Below are 26,584 nucleotides of genomic sequence, written 5' to 3' on the forward strand. Positions count from 1 at the left end.
CTTATCACTTTAGCCATTAGCTAGCCCAGATACCTAGTTTTTATCTTGTATTGGCCATACAGAGTAATTTCTATATGTTTAAAAAGCTTTAAAAACCATATTTATTCACATGAAGTAAGAGTTGAGCTAGAAAAAAGCCTAAATTCTTGTCTTTTTGGAATGTTTTGCTTCTTGGTGGATAAACCACCCAGAATTGCTACCCAACTACTCTAAAATTCTCGATTTCTAAACTCTTTTTTCTGGGCAGCCACCATTTCCAGCTAAGGGAGGTAAAAAGCAATAGCATTGTTCTGACTCTAAAGCATTTTCCTATCTCTATGAATATTGTTGCTTCCATGTCAATCATATCTGAGATGACCCCTATTTTCTCAGCAGCTGTAACAGTGGAAGGTGGGGAGATGATTTGTTCTTCTCTAAATTGCCCAGAATGCTACATGCACATGTGTGCACATTTCTGCAAGGAATACAAACTATATATCTGTATGCATAGATATATTTGTATATGTGGTTATAGATACAGATATAAACAGTTATGAAAACTGAAAAGCTGCATTAGCTAGTATCTGAGATGAGCATTGAATGGCCAGTCTCAAATCTATGAAAAGCCAGCCAACCTGGTCATATGGCAACCATAAACCATAAACAAATACTAATAAACAGAAAATATACATTTTATAACTTTTCAAAACAACAGCAACTGGATGTCATTATTAGTTACTATGAAGCAGCTGGCTGAACATTGTAGGAAAGCCAAGTTCCATACACTTTACCAATACTCCTATAACAGTTTATAAATAACATAGATACTTGCACCTAATGCAGCTAGGCTGCTTATCTTCTTTAACAGGCTTCTCTGTGTATATCCCTCCCTGTGTGGGCAATTGTGCATGCAAACAGCCACCGATCACACCTGAAGCTGCATGTGTGAACCCTGGTAATCCTACCCTCTATTAGAGCATCCAATCTCACTGCTCCCCCTTGCCCTCCAAACAGCTGATTAGAAATATTCCAGGATCCCAGCTTCTTTTACTGCATGACTTGCTGTTGTTGGATTGAGGTGTTGGCCCACTTGGTGCAGTTCTTGTTGATCTTTAGTTTTCTTCTAGTAGGAAAATCTGAAAATGAGAAATATAACAAAATTTATAATATTCATTTCCCTGCTGGTCTTCTACTAATTCATGGATTTGCTAGCTTGTGAACTGGCAACTTAGCTTTCTCCAATTAAGTTCTTCATCATCATAAGTTTATTTCAATACCGCTTTTTGGCCAAGGCCCCCCAAAGTGGTGCAAAGATTAATATAATACAATGCAGTAACTACAACAAATACAAACACAGAAGTACAGTACAATAATTCAATAAGAATAATATATAAAAACCCAAGGCACACCACATCTCACACTCTATACATCCATGAGTAGTATTTGTGCTCTCACCACAACACAACTGCCACCTACTAATGAATTGCCAACACAGTGGGCTTCTCCTTGAATTCAGCTGCAGCTGTGACAAAGTTCTTACAGTTGCTCTCTGGGAACAAACAACCTTCTGGCTGCTCATCAGGCTGCATTTCTCCAGGTGCATTTCTCCCAGCCAGCACTAGTCACAGAATCATAGAATTGTACAGTTGGAAGGGACCCCAAGAGTCATCTAGCCTAACCCCCTACAATACAGGAGTTTCAACTAAAGCATCCATGACAGATGGCCATCTAGACCTCTGCTCCAAGAAAGGCGAGTCCACCACCTTCCGAGGGAGCCCGTTTCACTGTTGAACAGCTCTTGTTGTCAGAAAGTTCTCCCTGATGTTTAGTCATAATCTCTGTTCTTGTAACTTGAAGCCATTAGTTCGGGTCCTAGCATCTGTAGCATGAGAAAGCAAGCTTGCTCCATCTTCCATGTGACAGCACTTTAGATCAGATCTTTTCAAATTGTGTGTTGCGACATGTTAGTGTGTCGGCTGCAGTGTGTAGGTGTGTCATGTGAACACTCCCCATGCTTCTTCCAGGGCTGGAAAGTGGTTAGTTTAACCCCCAGTTTGCTAGTAAAACTGAATTACTGTGTTGTGAAATGATGCATTTCTAAAAAGTGTGTCACCAACATGAAAAGTCTGGAAAGCTCTGCTTTAGATATTTAAAGGCAGCTGTCATATCTCTTCTCAGACTCCTCATTTCCAGGCTAAATATATCAAACTTCCTCAACAATTCCTCTTAAAGCTTGGTTCCACACCCTTGATCATCTAGGTTGCTCTCCCCTGTACACATTCCAGCTTGTCAATATCCTTATTAAATTGTGGCACCCAGAACTGCACACAGTACTCCAGGTGTGGGCTGACCAAGGTAGAACAGAACAGTACTGTTAATTCCCTTGTTTGGTACACTATACTTCTGATGATGCAGCATAGAATAGCATTAGCTTCTTTTGCTGCTGCATCAAACAGTGGCTACTAAGACCCCTAGATTATTTTCACATGTACTACTGTCATTCCAGGTGTCCCCCATCTTATATTTGGGCAGCTGATTATTCCTGCCTTAAGTGTAGAACATGACATTTGTCCCTTTTGAAATTCATTGTTAGTTTTGGCCTAATTCTCCAATCTGGTCATCTTGAATCCCAGTTAAATCTTCTGTGGCATTAAATTTGCTAGTGTGGTCTTTCAAGGATTGGAAGGAGCTGGTAGACAACCAATCCCTTTAGTCACAGACCTATTGATTAAAAACCCTATGACTGATGTTTACTGTTGTGTCAGTTTCATATACTAATAGCAAACTAATTCTCCATGTGTGATTTCTTATGTAGCCAAAACAGCACCATAAGCACACAAGAGGAAGGTATCTTCAATCTTAGGAGAACCTCAAGGTTTGCACAAGTACAAAAACTTTAGATAAAAACCTCTAAAGGGAGGGAGAACCAAAACAGGACTGAACTTACCTAATGGCTACACAATGCAATATGAATTTTTTAAGGGACTAGGAGATAAAACTGAGGAGGCATGAGTGGAATACAGTAGCCAAAAGAGGGCATAGCAGGCTGGAACCCTAGTCTGAACAGGAGCACTTCATGCTGCAACATTTTTTTAAAAAAAGTTCCATTCATAATGCATTTAAATTTACTAGATTTCACACATTTTGGGAGAAGAGAATGGAAGAGATGTTAGTTTGGCTTCTGACTTGAAGTGATTGTGGTTGCTTGAGGTGTTAGGGAAGGAGTGAAGAACCTTTCCACATTCCCATGGGAATGTTGGAGATGGTGTACTAGTGGGAAGCGTGATGTGGTGCAAAAATGATTGACATTTTGCAGGACAGCCTATCTCTCCACCCTACTCAGTTCCCTCCCCCCATTTTTCTCCTCTATTAATATAGCCTGAAACTGATTGCTTGCCAAGGCTTCAGCTCCTTCTGCTTGTTTCAGCTCTGTTTATTTACATTTCCCCACTTCCTGCTCTCCTTCCCACTCTCTGGGTTCTCCCTACCCATTGCAAGGGTCCCCCCCCCAATGACTCACCATGACTCTTTCTCCACTGCTCTTTTCTCTCTGTCATGCACATACACAAACATGACATGGAAGAGGAGTGGTCAGGAGAGCCAGGGTGGCTTTAGCACATACACAGAGTCACATACAGTCACCAGGCTGCTGATTCCTTCCTTGCCATTGTGTTATGACATTTCTGGCTTGTTAACCGTTTGGTTTGTAGATTGCATTAATTTTTTCTTTTGTTCTGCTTGATAATATTTTGACTGTGTTTTGAAAAATTTTGTTGGAAACGTTTATCTCTTGTGCTTTGTGATGGTTTCATCTTGTAATAATGTGACACCTTTGAATGGCCTTTTAAAATCTTCTACAACTGATCATTAGATCATTAGATATAATTTTCAATGCTTCCATGCTTAAATCAAAGTTGAAGGTTTGTTTTACTGATATTGATTATTCAACTGACTAGTTGATAACTACTGATTTATAGTTTGTGGAGGAATGATTAATTGATTTGTTTGTATCTGGTTCAGCTGGGAGATGATGAAAGGTATAAAAACAATACCTCCCAATTTAGTTCATTTTGCAACTAAATTCAGTCAGAAATCTGAATCAAAATACATACATGAGTCTAGTTCTATTTTAACTCTTGAAAGATAAAATATTTATTTTTTCGGATTAATGGACTGGAATAGCTTCAAAATACTGATAAACAAATAGGATAGAAATGTAGCAGAGAAAATAAAAAGTTAAGAAATAAAAATTATTGGGAAAAATAATGCTAATCATGACAAAATACAAGAAGAAATGAAGGTTAAAGTGAATATGTGTTAGAATGAAACAAGAACTGGTCATTGAAGTTACAAGATAGACTGGAAGAGTTAAATAATAAAGTTAGAGTAATTTTTGGAGAGAATACCTGAAGGCTCATTTGACAAACCATAGTTCTCTTTCATGGAGATATGAACTGATACCAGAGCTGAGGCTCCTTTCTGCCATAAAACTAGATATTCTGGTTAAGATAAAAGACTGCATGATACATTGGTCAAATTGCATAATGATGTTTCAAGAAAATCAATGCAATGTATGGTTTGGGAGAACCTTTGAAATGTTATGTAACTCTCTTGTTCAATTATTATCTAATTCTTACAATATTCTCTATAAGAAGAGTCAGTTAAAGCTTATTACTTCAGTCTTACAATGAAAATCAATTTGTGACAGGAGACATTTCCCTTTTTAAGTTGATTATTTTTTCCAGAATCACACTTTGCATGTTCAATCTTTAGCACAAGCAGTGGCGTAGCGTGGGTTGTCAGCACCCGGGGCAAGGCAAGTAATTTGCGCCCCCTAACCCATGGATTTGCGCCCCCTAACCCAGATGTTGCGCCAGGTGCCCCCCAGATGTTGCGCCAGGTGCGGCCGACCCCCCTGCACCCCCCACGCTACGCCACTGCTCCCATCCTCTCATAGCTGGAGGTGCCGGCGACTCAACCTGGGGGCCTTTTGCAAGGAAAGCAGCGCTCTCCCATGCAGCCACGAACTGTAGTAGACCGGCTCTTTTGAGAAGCAAGGCGGCCTCGGCTGAGGGACGTGGCTGGTCTCTGCAGGGGAAGGAAAGGAAGAGACCGCGGGGTCTTTTTCTTCCAGGCATCCGTCCAAGAAGGAGCGCCTGCCTCTGGTTTAAACCTCGCTCACCAGAAGAGTTGCAGATCCAGCGGGAAAGCAAATGCGGGAGAAAGTCTCCTGAGAGGCGCCCTCCCTGCTCTCAGAATGGCGGGATGATGAGAGGCGCCCTCTAAGGGACAAGAGACCCGGGAAATCCACCTCCCACTGAACTGAGCTGGGGGGGGGACTTAATTGGAAAGAGGATCGCAGCTTCCTCGAAGGGAGCCTTTGGCCTTGAAGCTTGCTGCTGGCAGGGTGGCTTTTTGCGGTCGCCCCAATTTGGGGCGCAAATACCCGGCGGCTTTGCCCCCAACCCCTGCGAAGATGCGGCTTGGGGGGCACGTGCGTGTTCCCACCTGACTCTCTCCCTCGCCCCCTCCCCGGAGCGTTGCAGTGAGAAAGGGAGAGTCTCCCGCTCGGCTGCCGCTGTTTCTCTCCACGTGTCTGCCGCCAGAGGCAGCAGCGGCAGCGGCGGGCGGCCGTGCCTGTGCGAGCAAGTCTGGCGGCGGAATGGTGGCGAGGTGCTGCGGCTGCCGCCGGGCCCTGGCGGTGGTGCCTCCTGGCGCGCTCTGCCTGGGCGCGGCACTCAGCGGGCTCTTCAGCTTCGGCTTCTTGGCCTGGTGCTACAGCCTGCGCCCAAGGCTCTTCGGAGACTCCGGAGGCAGCGAGCGCGCCCCCCCAGATGTTGCGCCCGGTGCGGCCGGCCCCCCCTGCACCCCCCACGCTACGCCACTGAGCACAAGGATAAAGATTTTTGGTGCTGATTTTTGCAATATGCATCTAGCTTTCTAAATCAGCTTGATTCTGAAAGAAGAGAATTTGAGGCAAATATAACTTCTTAATTTGGGGTTGTGCAAGGAGCAACATTAACAGGGGAGTTTCAAAGAAGGATATTTGGTGAGAAGTCATGAAGGTTTGGGGATCAATTTGTAATGTAAGTAGTTGGCTTTGAACTGTGGAATTATATAACAATATTTGGTCCATACATGTAAATTGTGGCTATATCCTCTAGGTTCAGTTTGTGTTGATTTTTTTAATCAAAGGCTTGGATCCCAAGTGTCCTTCCATTTCTGAAAGGGCTTTCAAGGTAGTGGAAGTTCCTGTTGGCAGAAGGCAATTTTGGCTAATTCCCCCATGCAGCCCCCACATTCCATCCCAACACAGTTGGGTCCGTCAACCCTCTATAACAGTTATTTAGAGGAGCATCCCATGACTGGAATTTTGCCCACAGCAACACAGGAGTCAATTCAAAATATTGAAATTCCATAGACATATATAACAGAGAATAATGAGTGGGAATATACAAATATCAAAATAAAAATTAAGATTTCCTATCATTCTGCAAAAAAAGAGGACTCACCTTAAAGTGAATGACAATGCTGATTTAATTCAGTTATCTAACACACATTTATACAAATGTGGATACAAAACAAGTTATTTAGAAAAGGAGTATATAAAAAAGAACTGTGCAATAAGGTGATTAGTATGCATCGACATATCTGTTCAAATGATATTGGCAACAAATATAAGACCAATTTCCCTAACATGTCAGTAATATAAAATACGTGAAGTATCCATAGAGCAACATTAACTGTTTTGATGACATACTGGTAATAATGGCTTCAACATAGAACTGTTGTGTATTGGAGTAGATGACCTCCAAGGTCCCTTTCAACTCTATAATTATATGATTCTATAAGTGGTTAATTGTCTGGTTTATACCTGGGTTTGGTAATATAATTTACATACAAAAATATGTGCTAAACAGACCCTTTAAGAAATTAAAGTCTATTCTGTGTTAGAAAGTACCTGAATGTGTATGTGTGTCTGTGTACATTTGTGTTTGTGTGTGTATCACCGTTACCTTGAGACAGTATGCCAAGGTCAACTCCTTATCCTTTGATTATGGACTGGTAATCAAGTTAAAATCTGCAGTGCCTTGTTTTCACTGTGTTTTGTCCTCATAATATAAACATGCTTACATTCCTCTAATATTTTATTTTTCTAAGCATTTCACTACTTATCCAATAAATTGTGTGTGTGTGGTGTTTTTTTAAAGGCTGTTTGTAAAGCATTTTCAATACTGCAGTTTGTCTCAAAATAACTACAGGTAAAGTGATCTGCTGAAGTTTAAAAAAAAATTAAAAATGCATCATGTATCCAGCAGACTGGAACGTTTTATAATGTATCATGTCAAAATATAATTAGGATGAGTGTAAATTGAATATTGCAGGTATTAAGAAAAGTAATGGAAGGATCTGAAGGCTTTCTTCAGAGAAGCAGAGAAGCAGGTCTTCACATTTATTTTTGTGTGATGTATGAATTCTCTCTCAGAGACAGGTCAGCCTATAAGCACATGGGAAATCCTCCTTACCCTGGTGACTGAAGGCAAGACCAGCCAGGACAAAGCAGATGAACGTTCCTCTTGTCTTCTACTTGTACATAGATAGCAAAACCAATCTTAAACTTACATTCAGTCAAGAAAGGGAGGAAGCTAGCTGGCTAGGTTTTGTTCCCCTCCCCCATGTTCTTCATTCTCCTTTAGTTTAGATGGATCAAATAATATTTATAGTAAAGAAAATCAAGGAATGCAGGCCACTTCATAAGTTATGTGTGTAGTTGTACACCTTATGCTAGTGGCCTTGGTCCATAAGAAAAATCAAAGCATAGTAGGGCAATATTTTTATTAGGCCAACCAGAAAATCACAGAAGTGTGCAGGCTTGAAAGCATGCACATTGTCATCTCATATTTTGGCTGGCCTAATAAAAGTTCTAAAATTATAGTGTGTAAAGGTGAGACAAATGTGCTTTTAAAGACACACACACACTGATATAAAACAATGTGCTCATACAATTGAGTTCTATGGGGGAAAATAACGGTTTTCAACTGGAAAGACTGCCGAGAGGATCATAACTTGCTCTACTTGCTCTCCCAGGCAAAAATAGTATTTAGGGAGAACATTCATTTATTTACTAACTTGGTGTGTGTTTTTTTATGGCTACCATTCATTCCTATAGGGGGAAGAAAAAAACCTGCACTTTGGAATGCTGCTGTAAACTACCCCACACCCCTGAAATTAGATGGCTCAACTAAAAGGGATCCATAGAAGTGGTGCAATGTGCATCTATGTGCATTCACAGCACTACTCTTGAGTTGCTGTGATATGGGAATCTGTTTCTGCATTTCCTGTTACATTGACAAGCATTTCTTGCCAGTCTAGAATAAACATGAATACATCCTAGTTTTCCATTCAGCATAGATTAGAACCCCCAACATTATAGTTCTGGGGGAATATTACCAAGATCATATAAACAGAGATTAATTACACATTAACACTCCTTTACGTAACATTTTATTTTCAAATAATTGGATAATGAATGATAAGCATAAGAATGCCCTTACTAGTCTTTCATTGCATCTTTATGAAGCCTGCTTATTATTTAATATTTATCTGTATTTTGTTTTTTAAAAAAATAGAAGTGTTCACTTTTCTGCCATTTAAAGTACAGCAGAAGAAACATGTTTTATTACATTTAAGTCACCAGGCTTAGGGGAACCCCAAGGTTTACCAGACAACAACAAGATTTATTTTTTTTAGGGAAAGAATCCTGAAAGGCATGGGAAGAACCACGAAACAGCTTAATGAAGATTGATCATGTTTTGTGGACACAGACTACTGCCTACATTGAGAGAGGGAAAATAGGAAGTGTGTAGGGTGGAATAGAGTGCCATTGGAAAGGGCATGGCTGGCTGACATCTTGAACAGGAGCACCCCACACTACAACATTTTGTTTTAAGTCCCACCAGCAGGACCTAAAGTTTCTCTCTATCTCTCTCCTCGGTTTATATACCCCCGTTAAAAGAATTCTCAGCCACATAACTGAATCATGTATTCCCCATTAATGTTATAGTTAGCAGTGCTTAAGGTTTCTCTGTGCTGTAATCAGGCATTCCCAACAGCAGCTTGATGTCAGATAGTAAACATCCTATTACAGAAAGCAGCAGCTTAGGCCTGCAGTGAATTTTCTGCTTTTTCTAAAAACAGGAACTATAATCCTAGAACATTTCAAAAAATGAAAGAATTTAATTTCTCTCTTTCCCACCCCTTTTAAAGTTTATTATGGTTTAAGATCTCACAATCTAAATTTGATGAACATGGTGACATTCCCAGTTTTAGAGCTGGCAGTATCAGGCAGCTACTGGACATTCCAGTTGGCTGTTTGAATCGGCTGGCATGGGTGGGGTTGGGGGTATAACCAACTTGTCACAGTTCCCAACATGTTGTCACTCTTCCTAATTAAGTTAATAAAACCTGCAAATTAACTGAGGCTGTCTCGTTTGTTTTTCAGCCCAGAACAAATCCCACTGCCCTGCTTTAACATGTATTTTCCCCCCTCCTTTGTTGTTCTCCTTTACCCTTACAATTTGGTAACATTTATTATGATATACACAACAGAGTTGCACCACTAAATGCTCTTACTGATGCCACAGGGAATTATGCAAAGACTTGCAACCACCTGTTATAATTCAGAAGTTGAGTTTTAAGAAGTATTCCTCTTGGGTTGTACTTTTCAGGATTCAATAGTCACAAAATTGGCTGGCTCCAGGTTTTATATGACTTTGGCAAGGCAGTCTTTGTCTTATGTAACTGGGTCCCTGGCTACCATTAAAAATTTCCCTCAGTGCTCTGGAGAGATCCTGTGCCATGTGCTCCATAGTACTGTGAGAAATTTAAAATGGCAGGCAGCTGCTATACCCACTAACTGGTGGTGCAGACTCAAGGTCAGCATCAGCAATGGGACCTTTTGGGGTGCTTGAGACCTGGGAGCAGCTGAAGGATGACTGGTGCTGAAGTTGGCCCTGACCACAATCAGAAGTGTTGAATTTGTCTTGATATGAAAGCAAAAATTAATAAAAGTAGTAGCCATGGCTGTAGACTTTATCAACAGGTTAACATACCAAAATCAATCAGGAAGAACCCCTGCAAAATCAGTATAAAAAGCAAAAGCAGCAAGTAGAAAATATTTAATTTAATTTTTATGCTATATTGCAGGGGTGAGGAATGTTTTCAGCCCAAGGACCGCATTCCCTTCTAGGAAATCTTATGGAAGCCAAATGGGTGGGGTCATAGGCCAAAAGTAGGCAAAGCAATAAATTTTATCTTGTACAGTAGGCTTGTTGTTAGACACACTCTCTGCCCTCCATCCAGACAAGCAAGAAGCATCCTCAGAATTCAAAGATACATTCTAGCAAGGCAGAAACATTCAAGGAAGGTACAAAGTACAGTGGTACCTCGGTTTAAGAACAGTCTGGTTTAAGAACGATTCGGTTTACAAGCTCCGCAAAACCGGAAATAGTGTCTCTGTTTGAGAACTTTACCTTGGTCTACAAGCAGAATCCGAACGGTGGAAGGGCACCGGTGGCGGGAGGCCTCATTAGGGAAAGCACGCCTCGTTTTAAGAATGGTTTTGGTTTAAGAACGGACTTCTGGAACAGATTAAGTTCGTAAACCGAGGTACCACTGTAGAGACAACAAAGTATGTGGCCTAGGGAGAGTCCCAAGGGCTAGATAGCAATGTCTGGAGGGCCTCATTCAGCCTCCAAGTCTGGAGTTTCCTATCCTTGCTGTACTAGTCTGCTTCTTCTGATTTTTCACTTAATGCTTGAACTGTTAAAAAGCCAAAGTTATCTTAAAAGCACAGTTTAGAGGCTTAAACTGAGATTAAGATGGAAGCTAGAAACAGGCATGTCACCTCTGATCCTTACCAGTCTCCTTTCCAGAGTGAAGATGATGCAGCATAAAGAGTGCCCTGCTGCATCCACTGCACATCACAAAAGCTTAGGCCTCTTGCATAGCTAAACTGGAAACATTAGCAAATAGATCAGAATGATTGTGGATTACTGCACTTACAAAAACAACTTGAATGTGTGCACAGGCAACCCATACCGTAAACTACAAAAAGCCGAATCCTGTGAATTGATTTTACTATGAAGAGGAAGCACAACATTCAGTGATCTGTTTAATTGATCCTGCTTCCACTATCCATCCACACAGAGGACAAGAAGACAAACCAGCTCTGCAAAAACTGTGATACAGTCCACCATCCAGTGTTGGTGTTTCAGTGTTTCAGTTCCTTCTCTGCCTTGCAGCTCTTCAGTTCTTCAATAAATTATCCTAAGTTCCACCTTAACATACCTAGTAATTTCACTAGTCTCCCAACCTTTTAGCCTGCGGTGGCTAGTCTTTTTTGTGGACTGCATTGAAAGGCAGTCACTGCTCCAAGGGCCATGTAGTAGCAGTAGGTTTAGCCAATCTATGTGGCCATGCACACACACAATACATATAGAACATACATATATAATTACCACATGTGCACATTCACTACACATATAGTATACACTCATCAGGCATGCAGTCTCACAGAATTCTCTCTCTCTCTCTCTCTCTCTCTCTCTCTCTCTCTCTCTCTCTCTCTCTCTTACTCATACTCTTGCATGCACTAACATACATACAGAGGCATACATGCATATGCAGAAACAACCAGCATTTCCAGCTGTGCCCATTCTAGTAAAAGGCAGTATTTCCACCCATCCTCAGTCTAGCCCTGTGGTGGAGGAAAATGCTGCAGGCAGAGGGTTTTAGAGATCCTCTTTAAAGGGCTGTCAGAGGGAGTGTATATATTTGAATATAAACTGTGTTTCCATGTGCTCTGGTTTCCATTATGGTGTTCCATTGTGCCAGAAGTGGTTTAGTCATGCTAGCCACATGACCCGCAAAGCTGTCTGTGGACAAATGCTGGCTCCCTTGGCCTGAAAGCAAGATGAGAGCCGCAACCCCATAATCACCTTTGACTGGACTTAACTGTCCAGGGTCCTTTACCTTTTACCATATATATTGTCAGGGAACTGCCATCGGAACTAGAGGAGGAGGTGAGGCCGCACAATGATGCTGGAGAGGGGCCAAGCAGGGAGAGAGGCAAGTCTCCTGTTGGGGAAGAAAATCAGCGCTACACCAGGGATAGAGGGGGGCCAATGGGGGAAGCAGAGAGCAGGCTCTGGGACTCTTCACTGGACACCAGCGGGGAGAGCACAGGTCCTCCGCTACCCACACCCTCCCTTCGCAGAAGACTTCCGCGCAGGGAGAGTAGGAGGAGACTGGGCGTCAAACAACTTTTATGTTGGAAAAGGTTTAAGAAACGCCCACTGATGGATTCTGCCAGCGACTGAACAGCCACGGAGTGGATGGCTGTCCAGCGAGAAATGGTTTAACCAGCCAACCTAGCCCAGAGCAGCGGCTATTTACGCACAAGCAACCCCTAAAGCCATTACATATATATATATATATAGGAGGGCTTATCTTCTATCTCAGTACTGTGGTGCTTAGTGCTGAAAATGGATATAAACTGCTCTTTTTAGATCCTCTCTAAAGGGCAGGTAGAGGGATCATTTATCATTCAATCACACCAGCAGATAAAGTTGCAGGGGCTCATGGGCCACAGGCTAACCACCCCTATTTTAATTAGTGAGAAGGAAAGTAGAGTTCTTAACTTTCTGTTTCTTAATTGTCAGATTCCTAGGTTGAACCTTTGACACTCCTGTGCACTTCTAACCTTCCTGAGCAAACAATTCTCCCAACAACTTTTGACCCGTCTGTGCAGAAGTTTCCTGCGCATACTTTTAACTTTCCTGTTAACATGTGTCCCTGTGTAGAAGAATTTCTCATACAAAAAACAACCATTTTACAGTCCAAACCATACACAGAACCCCAAAAAGAATGTGGTTGCAAGTCCTATTCCTTCACCAGATGTCATGGAGACCTCTGGTTTAAACAGCCCTGGACTGAAGTGCTGGAGCTGGTGTGTTAGTGGGGAGAAGTAATGCAGAAATGCATAGACCCAATATTTGTTCCCAGTTTGCTAAACCATTTCTCTCTGCTTTTATATCTCTTAAGAGTTGATTCACACATGCAGATAGATCATCGCTTGATATTGCAGTCATGTGAAATCAGGCCAACTGCTGAGTGTCGGGCTATGGTCAAGATAATGGTATTTTGTGTACAATTTTTTATTACATTTATATCGCACCCTTTTCCCAATTTGCTCAGGGTGATGTGAACAGTTCTCGCTTAACCTCAAAATAATTCTGTGAGGTGGCTAAGGCCAAATTTAGACCCTGTCATCAAAAACTAAACGGTTCTTACTGCAGGGCTGGAAATAACTTCTCCCTAACATCTTGAGAGAGCCAATCCCAGGCAAAGAGGCCCAACTGTGCTAGGTTGAGCAATAATCTTACTCAAGGTAAAGCATCTTCATATGCTCACCAAACCTAAGGTGTGTTTATGTAGGCAAGATCATAGAATCCTACTGCACCTCAGATTTTTATAAGAGGTAATGCTTTCAGTGTATATGTACTGCTATTCCATGGATTTCATGGAAATCTCTGTGACATAGGGAATTTTTTCAGTACTCATGTGTAGCTCTCAATGCATTTTGTCATGTTTGAGAATCAAAAGAAAGCTACACTCCTTGATATAAATACAATGACTCCTCTTCTTTACACTTGGAAAAAAATAATTGCAGTCTATGGTATTTAAGAATGCTGCACATTGATATTGCCATTGTATCCAAATGATCATTCGCCTATTTTAATACACTGAATATGGCATCATTTCTTTTTTTCATATTGTGAATAAACTATTTTGATGTGTTGTTAGCATCCATTCCAAAAGCATTTATCTCATTGATGGTTTTTGCATCATTGCTCATGGAAACTCTTTTTCCATATCAAATGGTTCTCCAATTTCTAGGGCTTCTTTAGTGTATTGTAAAATTTTAAACAATGTGCAACTATCTTTTGCTTTGCTTATTAGAAAATCATGAGTTACTTCCAGCATAAACACACAAAGTACAAAAGTGCAATTGGTTTCAGTAACACATTCTATCTGAGCAACTCAGGGTTTTGCTCATATATATATAGGATAGCCATTTCTAGTTAAATAAAGATTCATTTTACAATCCTGCCATCTCTGTTCAATTCACTCTTATTCCAATTGGCAAGATTTACATTTTGTGTTAAGAAGGAATAATAAGTGTGGCAAACCTCTCTATCTCAGCAGTCCAGAACTGCCCAGCAGACTTTAGATGCAGTCAGCATTAAGTAAACTTCAAAGAAGCAGTAAATGTCTGTTATACAGAATAACACTTCCATTGCAGTATCAATAAGCTGTCCTCCTTTGTCCAATCTTTGGTCTTCCTGAGCCTTGGCCCATTGATTAGAAGTAAGCATAAACATTCCCCCAAACATGGCAGGCTTTCATAAAGAAATGGACATAAAAATGAATCTGAGAAACTTGCATTTGCATTTTGAATCTTAGTTCATCCTTTGTATTCAAACATCACGGAGTGATTTCTTCCTGACCCTTGTTAGGTTACCAGATTTGTCAAGGCTAATTCTTACATTTGCTGCTAGCCACTAACTAGTAATGGCTAGGAAATTGTTAAGGACTTTTCAAAATCCTGAACGTCAGTTTCCCCTGAATCCAGCACAGTAGACTTGCTTATGCAAGGTCTGGTGATCAGCAGTCTGGAAACAATCCTCAGGCAGATTGGTCTGTCTACTGATCAGCTGGGTCAGACACAATTAATGACAGACACAATGCTGCTTACCTCTGTAGTATGTTATATGACCATGAATAAAGTTGTTCTGGATCATGGATAAAGCAGACAATTCCTCCCAGGCTGGCAGAGTGTGTTGACAATAATTACGTTTAAAAATGCCTCATTTCTTTTCTAAGGTACATCCTTGTAACCTTTGATCCCTCAACTTAAGTTGTTGTCCCCTGTCCATTCTATACCCTGCCCTCTAGCCCATTTATTCTCACAACAGAACTAGCTCAGTTCTAGAGTCCAGTGACTCTGATAACGCCTTCATTCTGAGCAAATTTCTAATTCCCATAAAGGTTTGTATCATAAAACAAGCCAGCATGCTTTCAGTAAAGTTTCTGCTGAGCCTTAAATCATAGGGGCATGTTTTCCTGTTTAGATTGAGAAAGACTTTCATTTTTGTAATGTTCCCATAAAACAGTTATGCTGCGTGAGCTGGACGCAGATCTCACTCAAACCCATTTTTATACTGGCAGTACTGCTGATTGCAACAATGTTCTCCACAGCTTGTAACAGTGTAAGTCAATCAAAATAATATCTCATCCCCTCAAAGCCCTATACCCTGTCATTCTGTAGCCACTACATTCAGGTCTTTTAGAAATTCCTTATTATTAATAATTAATTTTAATTAATTAGATTTCTATACCACTCTTCATCTGAAGATCACAGGGGGGTTTACAATGTAAAAACACAAAACTACATACCATAAAAACAAACAAAAACAATAACGCCCCTTCAGGCAGATTAAAAGGCCACAGTTTAAGTAGCCAAAGGCGTGGGAGAAGAATGCTTTTGCTTGGTGCCTAGAGATATGTAACAAAGGTGCCAGGCAAGTCTCACTGGGGGGAGCATTCCACAAAGGGAAGCCACCACAAAAATTAAGGTGATATCATTAAAGTGATATGGACAATGTTTTAGTAAAATATTGCAGTTTATAATTTAATAGGCCCAAATTATAATTTGTATACAATCTTTTTAAGCTACCAATGTATCTGATATATTAAAATATATATTCAATGAAATAACTCTGATTTAAGCCTTGATTGTTTGTTAAAAGGGGGAAGAGATTGAAGGAACATAAATATAACCCAACTCTCTTTTGACAGACAGTAATGTGAATTAGAACTATATTAGAAAATATGGGCTCCGGTCCAAGGACCCCTGTGCAAACACATTTCTATGTATCCATGATAGGACCCTGATTTTTATCCCTCAGCTATAGCTAACCATGCAACATAGCACATCTCTCCAGAGAGTCCTGCAACACTCAGGAACTTCAACCCAGATGGTGGGTCTTCCTAGGCATATATGACTAAGGTAAAGTAAAGGTAAAGGTACCCCTGCCCGTACGGGCCAGTCTTGACAGACTCTGGGGTTGTGCGCCCATCTCACTCAAGAGGCCAGGGGCCAGCGCTGTCCGCAGACACTTCCGGGTCACGTGGCCAGCGTGACAAAGCTGCATCTGGCAAGCCAGCGCAGCACACGGAAACGCCGTTTACCTTCCCGCCAGTAAGCGGTCCCTATTTATCTACTTGCACCCGGGGATGCTTTCGAACTGCTAGGTTGGCAGGCGCTGGGACCGAGCAGCGGGAGCGCACCCCGCCACGGGGATTCGAACCGCCGACCTTTCGATCGGCATACATCAAAATGCATATCACTAACACATGAATGTGGATCCAAGTCATGGATTATAAATATTTCATATTTTATTTTTCATTACGCTTGTATTCCAACAAGGAGCTCATGTTAGTATACATGGTCTGCCCTCCTGCTTTAATCTTCACAACAACCATGTGGCATAGATTAGGCTAAAAGTGAGGTTCATGGCTGAGTTGGGGCTTGAACCTGAGTCTACTTGACCCTAGTCAGGCACCCTAAGCACTACATCACACTGGCTCATATTTTATGACATATTCTTCAGGTAACCACAAATAAATTAATTATCCCCAGACATTATTATCATGCTTTTCTTCACACAATCAGTATTGTTAAAAAAAGGAAAAGGTTTTGTTCTTTACCTCTTTCCAAAGTCACGTTTTAGAAAGTCAGGCTGTGTTTTTTTTAGTGTGATGATTAAAAGCCATTAATTCATGCATTATACTAGGAAGGAGCACTTTTGGAAAACCAGTACAACTAGATGAACAGTTTCAAAAACACATAGTTCTTGAAATATATTTATCAATATATTATTATTTGTATGCCAGATTCTCTCCTTAAAGATCATCACATTTGAGCTTGTGTATTCTTGTAATGATGTTGAGAATAGTCATAGTGTGAATGAGCAGTTACATGTGCACATGACTATATAAGGCTGCACTACCTTGGCAACACTTTTTAGAGTCATTATGTCATGGGAATCACTGCCATCCCATGTAATCATGTATACATGCATATACTTCCAGTTCATACATCATAGTACTCCTAAATATGCATAACTAAGACATACTTATTGGAGGAATTTCAGCACTCCCATCACATGTGCAAACCAGCCCTAATTTGTTTTCAACATGTACTTATTCCTATAATCACACTTGGCAATGTTTGGAATTGCTTTAAGTGTAACCAAAGGTCTAAATGTGTCAAGTATAACTTTTTACTCCCACCCGTTTTGCTCCATGTGCTCATAAGTTTCAAAAGCATGCTGCATGTGGATATTTAGCATTTCAGCCAGTTGCTCAAAGCCTGCTGGGCAAGTGCAGCTATTTATTGTATATTATAGCTCTTTTGATTATGGTTTTGCACTGCAGTCTATATATACTTGCTCATGTGTTTCTCACTCATATTGTTCTCAATGCATAGGTGTACAATATTGCAAACATATTACATTTTACATTAATTTGTTTTGTTTTTTTAAATAATATTTATTAAAGATTTTTTAAAATTATAAAAAGGAAAAAACAGAAAAAAGACAAAACAGAAAAATAGAAAGAAAAAATACTTCCATCATTCTCAAATATCTAACTTTTATTACCTTCTTTCTTTGACCTCCTCCTCCTCCCCTTTCTTGTATCCTGGTTAATAATTATCACAGCAAATCCCTTCCATAGTTCATAATATTTTGTCCTTACATTATCTTAATCTATTTTCATCTTGTCTTATAGCAAATCTTAAAACTTAAAACTTAAATCTTATTTTTACCAACTTCTCATAACCATATCATTAACCTAATTCTTTAAACATTTTTACTAGAACCAAGTAGTTCCATTTCAACATTTTTCTAACATTCATCAATTATTTTAAAACAGTCCTAATGATAAAAGAAAGAAAAGTAAAACAATCCAATCTTCATCCAGCGTCCCTTCCTCCTGGTCCCGGATTTTGTCAGTCCTTTTTGTCCCATTAATCTAGCGCATCAACCTGGTATCCTTATATCCGAGGCCCTCAAGTCTCTTCCATGTCCCTTCCGCAGCTCTTCTTCATATTTTCCTTTCACTCGTGGGAACTCCAGCTTAGTAATATTTTTGACCCTTTTCAGCAGATCAGCCCCATTTCCATAGTCCAGACTAAACACCATGTGATATTTAAACACCTGTTTCAGATTCCCTCCAAAATTAAAAGCCCCCACAGCTCCAAACATCTGACGGCCCATTACCAGACTCAGAAAGTCCAAACCTCCCTGCATGGGAGGGTCAGTCCAACCCCCCATTTCCAAACCAAACCAGACTTTATCTTTCCAAACCTGTTTTTCCCCAAATTCATTTATCAAATCCAAAGGCTCATGATCCTGCAGGGCCGCAACTCCCTCCATTTCTGGCAGCCAGGATTCAGCAGTATCCTCTTCTCTCATCTGTGCTGTCATAGCACACTTCTGTTTTAGTTCCTGGGTAGGCTCCATGTAGTTTCCTACTGCCTGTTCAAAATTTCTGGTCGCATTAGTCATCAAATCCGTCTTCTGGCTTAGCTGATCCAATAGGGCATTTATTTTGCAGAAAGCACCCAACAGAGCTTCTGAAAACATTGTCCTACAAGGTCACAAGTCCTTTCCCACGATTGTAATCTGTAACAGCTGCAAGCTCCTGAAGTTGGTTACAATTTCACAGTCTCCCTCTAGGGGGAAAACTTCTGTTTATTCTTTCTTTTAAGAACAATAGCAACAAAGTTTCTTTTTAAAGATATTCAGTCAATATTTGTTCTTTTGAGATGCAAAAGGAAACAATGGAATCACTATGTTACTTTTCTTTTAGCTGTCTGTCAAAAACATTTGTCTCAACGAGCTTCAAACGTTAGTCCTGACTCTCCGCTCCAGGATCAGGACGGTGGAAAGTTACTTTACTTTAAACTCACTTCTGCAGGTTTAAACAGTCCAAAAAGAGATCCCCCTTCTTCTCCTGCTACCGAAGGGGGGTTCCATGATTTTAAATGATGAAAGCCAATCCTTTAAAAGTAATTTTCTAAGCTCTAGTTACGTTGTCTTTGCTTTATTCTGACTACAAAGAAATGGAAGGCTGACTTCCTGTTTAGACCTTCCTGTTTCAGTACCAAATTGAAGTAAATTTTAAGTCCAATTCCTCTCTACTGGCCAATCCTTATTTAAAGTCCAATTGTTCGAGTTTTAAGTACTCACGGGTGATTCTTTAGATGCCAAATTGTCCCAGGAAAAAGGCAGCGCTCTCCGGCAACGGCTATGCGGCTTCGCTCCACGGAAAAAGCAGTAGACTCACAGCACTGCGCCACTTCCCCCTCTTCGCTTCGGAGCCCGTTAATGGGTTCCTTTGCGGGTTGGGGGGGCGCTAAAGGTGCCCGCCGAGTCCCATGGTCACAGGCTTCATCCGCCTGTGATTTTTTAAAGGGTCCCCGCTTCGCCGTAGCGGAAACGACCCGTTTCGCGCGGAGCTGGTCCCTCCGGTTCAGAGGGAGTCCGCCATTGCCGATGGCGCCACCCCGGAAGTCCTACATTTTACATTAATTTGATCATTGTTGTGTATAGATCCACATAGGCTGATAGCATTTGAGATCTCTTTGGCTAAATGCTTGGGTGGTTATTGGATGCCTAACTGCCAGCAACTTGGAAAACTTGTGTTTTGTTCAGTATCTTCAGCTCATTCACACTGTATACATTCATACAGTGCACATTATACACACACACATACACTTTCTGATGTATATGTGTTATGTGCAGTATAGACTATACAGATGAGGGGCTTTTATATTGGACTTTCACCAATGAAGTTCTTTGAAGACAAAGCTATAAAATTGAATTTAAAATAGTGTATGTCTGGGCAAATGGCCTTCAGTGTGAACTGATTTCCACATTGCTGCCACACTGAGCTCTAAACAGCACCATATATATTAGCATATAAATATTTGATTATTACTTTCACAAGTAAATTGTTTGGAACCCTGAAGGATGCTTGGAACAATGAAACATTCAAAATAAGTACAAATTAGATGTATTTATATGTTATTATAGATACAGCTGGTTTAAAAGGATGATTATGTTAGCTTTGAAAATGCTGGGTTGTTGTTTTAAGCTAGAATCCTAAATAGAATTACCAGTACATCAGTCCCACAGTAGATAGTAGAAATTACTTCTCAGTAAATATGCATAGGTTTGCACAGCATATTTTCTTACATCTGTTTTGTTCCATATTAGGTGAATACTAGCAATTTATCACTGTACCATATGGATATTGTTAGGTGAGGGCTGTTCCTGACAGGGAATGATTGGTTGAAGTTATAGACATATAAGTTTGTGTGCATATAATAGCTGGTCCAGAAAATGCAATTACAAGGAAATTGTTGGACTGCTGATTCCTCTAGTGATTTTTGCAGCTACTCACTGCATCCTAAACTAGTTCAAAGTATGTTAAACTGCATGATCAAGACTGAGAAAGCAGGAGATACTTTGAGGCTGCTTCTATATGGCACTAATAGGATGTTCTAAAATAAAGAGAACCTGTTGTGCTGTATGGAGTATTATAATATTCTGAAATAAATGGCATCTCACAATCCAGTACCACCAATACTGACAGCATATAAATCAATTGTGCAAGAGTACTTCATGTGAGGTGTCCAATTTGTTGCAGGAGAAATCTACCCACCATACGATCTGGATGCCTTATTCTTTTTCTCTCTTATAGTACTTGGCAACAGCCTGGTAGGAGCATTTGGCACTGAATCTGGGCTGGAGCGCACATTACAACTGTCATGGGGATGACACCAAAAATGGTATCCCTAAAGTGACAGATCTGTCTCTGTGTTGTAATGTACAAAAGCACTTACTGCCTGGAGTTTTGCCACCACATTACAGATCACCCTGCCCTTTCTCCAGGTTCCTGGTGGTCAAGAGTAGGTGGTGATGGAGATTAACAGTGGATAGGAGGTTACCACAGAGTACCCAGAGTTACACCTGGGAGACACAACCATTTTAGGTGACATTTCTTCGGCACTAGTGATGTGCTCCACTGCCTCAAGTTTGGCAACCTGTTATGTACTACTGAACCCACCATAAGTCAGTGTGGTTAGAATGTTGGACTAGGAAAACCAAGTTCAAATCCTCAAGCCATAAAGCTTCCTGGTCATTGATCACTAGAACAGTCACTATTGTCTCAGTCTGTCTAACATGCCTCAAAGTTTTTCTAAGGTTTAAAATTGGTGGGGGGGGGGGGAGCAGTTTGAGCTGCCTTGAATTCATTGGAAGAAAGGTGGGATAGAGAAGTAATAAACAGACAATTGGTTGTGGTGACTGCTACTGTTGCTCAGAGGCGCTCCCAACATGCATTGAGATTAGTACATTACAACTCCAAAAGTATTTTAAAAAATGCTTGAACCAACATAGGAATCTGCCTTATATGGAATCAAATCTTTGGTCCATAGCTCTACAATGACTGGCAGCCAAGCACCTAATTTTAGGTAGGGGTCAATTCCAGACCTATCTGAAGAGGCCAGGGACTGAACCCAGAGACTTTTGCATGTGAAGTATGTGCTCTGCTATTAGAACTACAGCCCTTTCCTAGATACTTGTTAGTGGATTTAATCTGATTGTTTCAAAATCTGGCAACCAATGATGGCTAGGCCATGTCAACACTGCGCCATGCACACACAGGTCTTTCCACAGGCATTGATTGTGGCCATGGTTCTTTGGTGGATGTTGACTACCATATGACAAACACTTGAAACCAAGCACTGTTGAAACCATCTGATGCATAATATACTGAAACCAAGTAACTGGTCATAACATTACAGGACAAATGAGACCTGCCCACAGTTTATTTTTATATTCTCACAATTTTGATATGACATAGGCAATTAATTACAGTTTGAGACATTGATTTGAGCGATTTTGGTTATTCTAGAAGCACTATTTCTGTGGCACAATCAGAGCAGAGCAGAGCAGATCAATCCTTTGGGTTCCAGATTTGGAAAGAATTTCCAGTACTGTAGTTCTATTATTGTAATAACTAATAAATATTGGATGTAATAAAAGCAGTTTAAGCAATCTTTTATTACATTTGAAATTTTAGTAGCTGGGTGAAAAAATAAAAATGCATCCCCCAAACGGGTTCTCGCCCGCCCGCCCCCCTACCTTTTGTCTAGGCACTGGGGTATGTTCACTTGTGTAATGAAAATACAGCAGACAAACATTCAACGTGGTTAATCAGATGAATGGGGAAAGACAAATGAGGAAATCATTGGGATTTGGCAGGATCCGCTGACTGGATCTGCATATTTTGATTATGGAATAATGACTGGGAGGAACGGTGCCAGTTGTAGGATATGTTGGGATCTCTAAATGCTGGTGGATTCTTTGTACAAACAGGCAATAGTATTTTCTCACCCAGCCACCCCAGCCACCCACCAAGCCCCTTTAAGAACAGCAGCAGCAAGAAACAACACACGCAGCCACACAGGCAGACTCAAATCAATGCAAATACAACCGAGCAGGCTGCTAACGATCACCATGATTATGCATAAGACGATCTTCGGGCATTATTACACATATATTTATATATTTTAAAAAATGCATGCGAGAAAAGTGCACATACCAAGTAATGATCTCAGAGAGAGAGAGAGAGAAAGGAGGGGGGGGGACCTGGCAGCTTCCCCCTTCTCCTGCCAAGTTATCATTGAGAAAACAGACAGGCAGAGTGACGTCCTGGGTCAGACTGAGTGCGGATCGACTCTACCAAGGAAACAGGGAGGCCCGTGCATCCTTCGGGTGCCCACCGCCGCCTTTCTCCCCCTCACAGCCGGCTTCGCCTGGTGCGGAGCAGCCGTTTAAATGGACCCCGTGCTGCGGGAGACCCTGCCGATCTCCGGGCGAGAGCTCGAGGAGGTGGCCTCAAGCTGCCTCGGGCAGGAATCTCCCCCCTTTCTCCGGCTGAGGTCGCGGAAGCCCAGTTAAAGGAGGCGTGTGTAAAGATTTTGCAATGTCCCTGCATGGGGTTGTAGACTTTCCTAGCAAAGAAACCGGCTTCGGCTTCTTTACAGTCCCCGACGACTCACCTGATTAAACCGCCTGCGGTTCTGCCCTGACCAGGTAAACCGAGTCCACACCTTATCTTATCATGCACATCTGAAAACTAACATTACATCTGGGGCATCCCCCCTTTCCCTTTCCCCCCTTTCTTTTTTAGATTGGGAAGAGCCGAACAGCTGATAGAAGCTCTGTTACACTCCTCCCCCCCACCTTTCCTCCTTCAGACCTGGTTCAATTTGACTTGCTCTAGAGTCAGTTCCTTTTCATAGAAATCACACAGTCAAACCAGCCACCCGGGCTTTATTGATTTCTCCCTCTCCCCGCTCCCCGCCACCTCTTTACCATTTCTTCTTCTCTTTTTAAGGATAGCTTGGGGTTTTTGTTTGTTTTTCTTGCGTGTTTTGAGTATGGTGACAGATTCCATTCCCGCAGGTTTTTGTCCTGTTCCTGCCCTCCCCAACCTTTCCTTCCCGTTCGTGTAAGGGGATTTATTTATTTAAACAACAACAAGAACAACAAAAGATCATTGCAGCTGGCTAGGATTCGAGGAGCCACAATCATGGGGCAGTTCTTCAGCATGCAGAGATGGAGGCAGAATTAGAAACACCGTGCGCAGGTGGGGGGGGGAGAGATATTCGGGGCTGGAGTGAGAGGACTTGACTTTAAAGCTGTTGCCTGTATGGTGTGCCTGCAATCGCAACAAACTGTATTGTTACTGTTATTGCTCTTGTTATTATTAATTGATCTGCGGCTGCTTGGAATGTGTGACTGATACCCTGTGTGGGTGTTTGTGGGTACGTCTGCGCGCCTGTCCCACCACTCCTAGATTCCCTTTCAAGGAGCTCAGAAGTTCCGCAGCTTTGCCAATCGGCTGCTACCTTGGCTGCCTCGTCTCTTGGATTACCAAGGGCAGCGCGATCCGTCCGCGGGAGCTTGGGAGGTGGCACACGGGGAAAGAGACATTAGCACCTCACCCCATCACCGCTTTTTTTCTTAAAACACTTTCTGATGAGCGATTTGCAGGAGCCAAACAGGCCTGCCTGCCAGTTAAATACTAGAGGAATTATTCTTATCTATCCCCCTCCCTCTTATTAATATGGTTTTACCACATTGCGGTACTGATTGTGTGAGGCAGTGCTTTCATGTGCACTTACTTAGGAGTAACTCCAATTGAACTCAGTGTGATTTACTTTCAGGTAGGCATGTATTAGAATAAGTACCATTGAACAAAGTGGGTCTCAGTTTCAATAAAATATGTATGGGGTTGGGGAGCAGGAAAGAAAGCTTGCTGTGTTTGTGTTGAGATTATGTGTGTTTTTCTGCTCTCTCTCTCTCTCTCTCTCTCTCTCACACACACACACACACACACACAGCAGTTCAAAAATCAAGAGGGAAGAGGGAAAGTGACATTTGGCTTGAGGTTCATGCAATCTTCCTTCCTCTGAGTATCAAGGTTTAGAGAGGTAGATGATAATTAAATTCCACATAGGTCCCAAAACTTGTGGCAGCAGAAGTTGTATTGGTCAAAAGGGATTCCCCTACCCCCTTTATACACACTGTGTATTGCTTGTGCTGTTTTCGGGAGTTGTAAATCTGGAAGGTGGGAGAGGAACGGGACAGCTTTCTATCCAGGGAGCTGCTATTTGGCAGGAGGATGACCTAGATAACTGGGCCCCTCTTGTGTGGGGTGTGATAGTTGGGCCCTTATGTGGTGAGAGTTGCACCTTTCTTCTGTTGTCTTACATTTTATAGTTTATTATATATACCGTATTTTTTGCACCATAACACTCACTTTTTTCCTCCTAGAAAGTAAGGGGAAATGTCTGTGCGTGTTATGGAGCGAATGCGTACGGATGGTGGGGGGATCTGCTGCAGTTGTGAGCAGAGGATCCATGGTTCCCCTTCCTTCCCTCCTCCGTGGCTTGCTTTGAAACAGCAAAGTGGGAGAAGAGCCGCTGAGTGGGGAGGAGAGAGGGACAGAGAGCCTGCTTGCTTTAAAGGAGCAAAGCGGGAGAGGAGAGGAGCCTTCTCCTCTTATACCCCTCTTCTGCATTATTAACAGCATCCTTCTCCACCCACCCCACGCGTGTTCCTTGTCCCTTGAGTGCTTTTCCTTCCCTCCCCACTTAAAACGTGGTTACAAAGCACACATCCACATGGATCCTCAGGATTTTTGCATTGGGCTACCCCAAACTCACTGTCAAATCACATGTCTGTGGCCACAGCATGAACCACAAAAATCATACATCCGCTGTTTCATTTAGAATATTTTTTTTCTTGTTTTCCTTCTCTAAAAACTATGTGCGTGTTATGGTCGGGTGCGTGTTATAGAGCGAAAAATACGGTACATGCTGCAATCCATGGACAATGTGCATTGCACTTTGCATAGTATCTTAAGCAAAAAGGTAAGACCCTGAGGAAAGGGGTGTTGAGAGAGTCAGAAAGTGAAAGAGAGATGAGCCTCTTTCTGCAACTGATGACTTGGGAGATCTATGCACCATTGTTTCATGGCTTGCTTTTGTCCCTACACACAGTGGCATTTCATCCCTACATGCAGACATCACACTCTTTTTTTCTTACAAAGAAGGAAACAAGTGGGGGGGGACCCACATTTTAAACTACTTATATATGTATAGCACATAAAGCAGGCTTCCTCAACCTCGGCCCTCCAGATGTTTTGACCTACAACTCCCATGATGCCTAGCTAGCAGGACCAGTGGTCAGGGATGATGGGAATTGTAGTCTCAAAACATCTGGAGGATCGAGGTTGAGGAAGCCTGACATAAAGTGTCAGGAGCACGTTTTGTGTGTGTTTTGAACAAAGGCATTTGTGCTTCTGTGTCCTCCTGAGCTGCGTGTCTAGGAGACCTTTGTGTGTTTTTAAGCTGTGAGTTGCTATTAATGTGGTGGATTCTGCTCCTTACAGTTAGCTGTGACTGCACATGAAAACATACTTGGGAAGTTGCCAGTGGGTTGGTGCATTTTCTCTCAAAGGTTAAAGAAAGAAGAGGGAAGACAGGAGGAGGGGAGGAGGAGAACTGTGATTGCTCACTTGCTCACATTGTAGATTTCTCCCTCCTCAGCCATGTACTTATATGTCTTATTAAACAGGCTTAACTTAAATATGGCTATTAGGGGAGTACTTGTAGAAGATACACGAAGGCAGAAGAGAAATCTTAATTTTCTTCATGTAACCATCAATGTAGAGGAATACTGCAGAGGTGATGCATTTTGACTATAATAGGGAGGGTTAGAAGAAGGCAGCTGTGGCAAGATTTTAGGTATGCAGTTTTATTTTGCATGAAGAGATGATCTCATAGACTCATAGAGCTCAATGTGCATAACACCCAGCCCAATAGGATGAAGGCACT

At 41.6% G+C, this 26,584-nt stretch overlaps 1 protein-coding gene across 9 annotated transcripts in view; it reads left to right on the plus strand.

Annotated features, from left to right (window-relative positions):
* The window catches only part of ESRRG (estrogen related receptor gamma), a 484,515-nt gene that overhangs the window by 17,474 nt on the left and 440,457 nt on the right, over positions 1–26,584 (plus strand). For 3 of the 9 annotated variants that reach the window (XM_053383171.1, XM_053383172.1, XM_053383179.1), the window contains exon 1: positions 23,083–23,273. The exons of the other annotated variants lie outside the window; for them this stretch is intronic. The gene's annotated coding sequence lies outside the window, so the exon portion shown is untranslated. Of the gene's footprint in view, positions 1–23,082; positions 23,274–26,584 lie in introns of those variants that run through there. 9 annotated transcript variants of the gene reach the window in all.

This window comes from Podarcis raffonei, chromosome 3, assembly GCF_027172205.1.
Source record: "Podarcis raffonei isolate rPodRaf1 chromosome 3, rPodRaf1.pri, whole genome shotgun sequence".
Classification (NCBI taxonomy): Eukaryota; Metazoa; Chordata; class Lepidosauria; order Squamata; family Lacertidae; genus Podarcis; species Podarcis raffonei.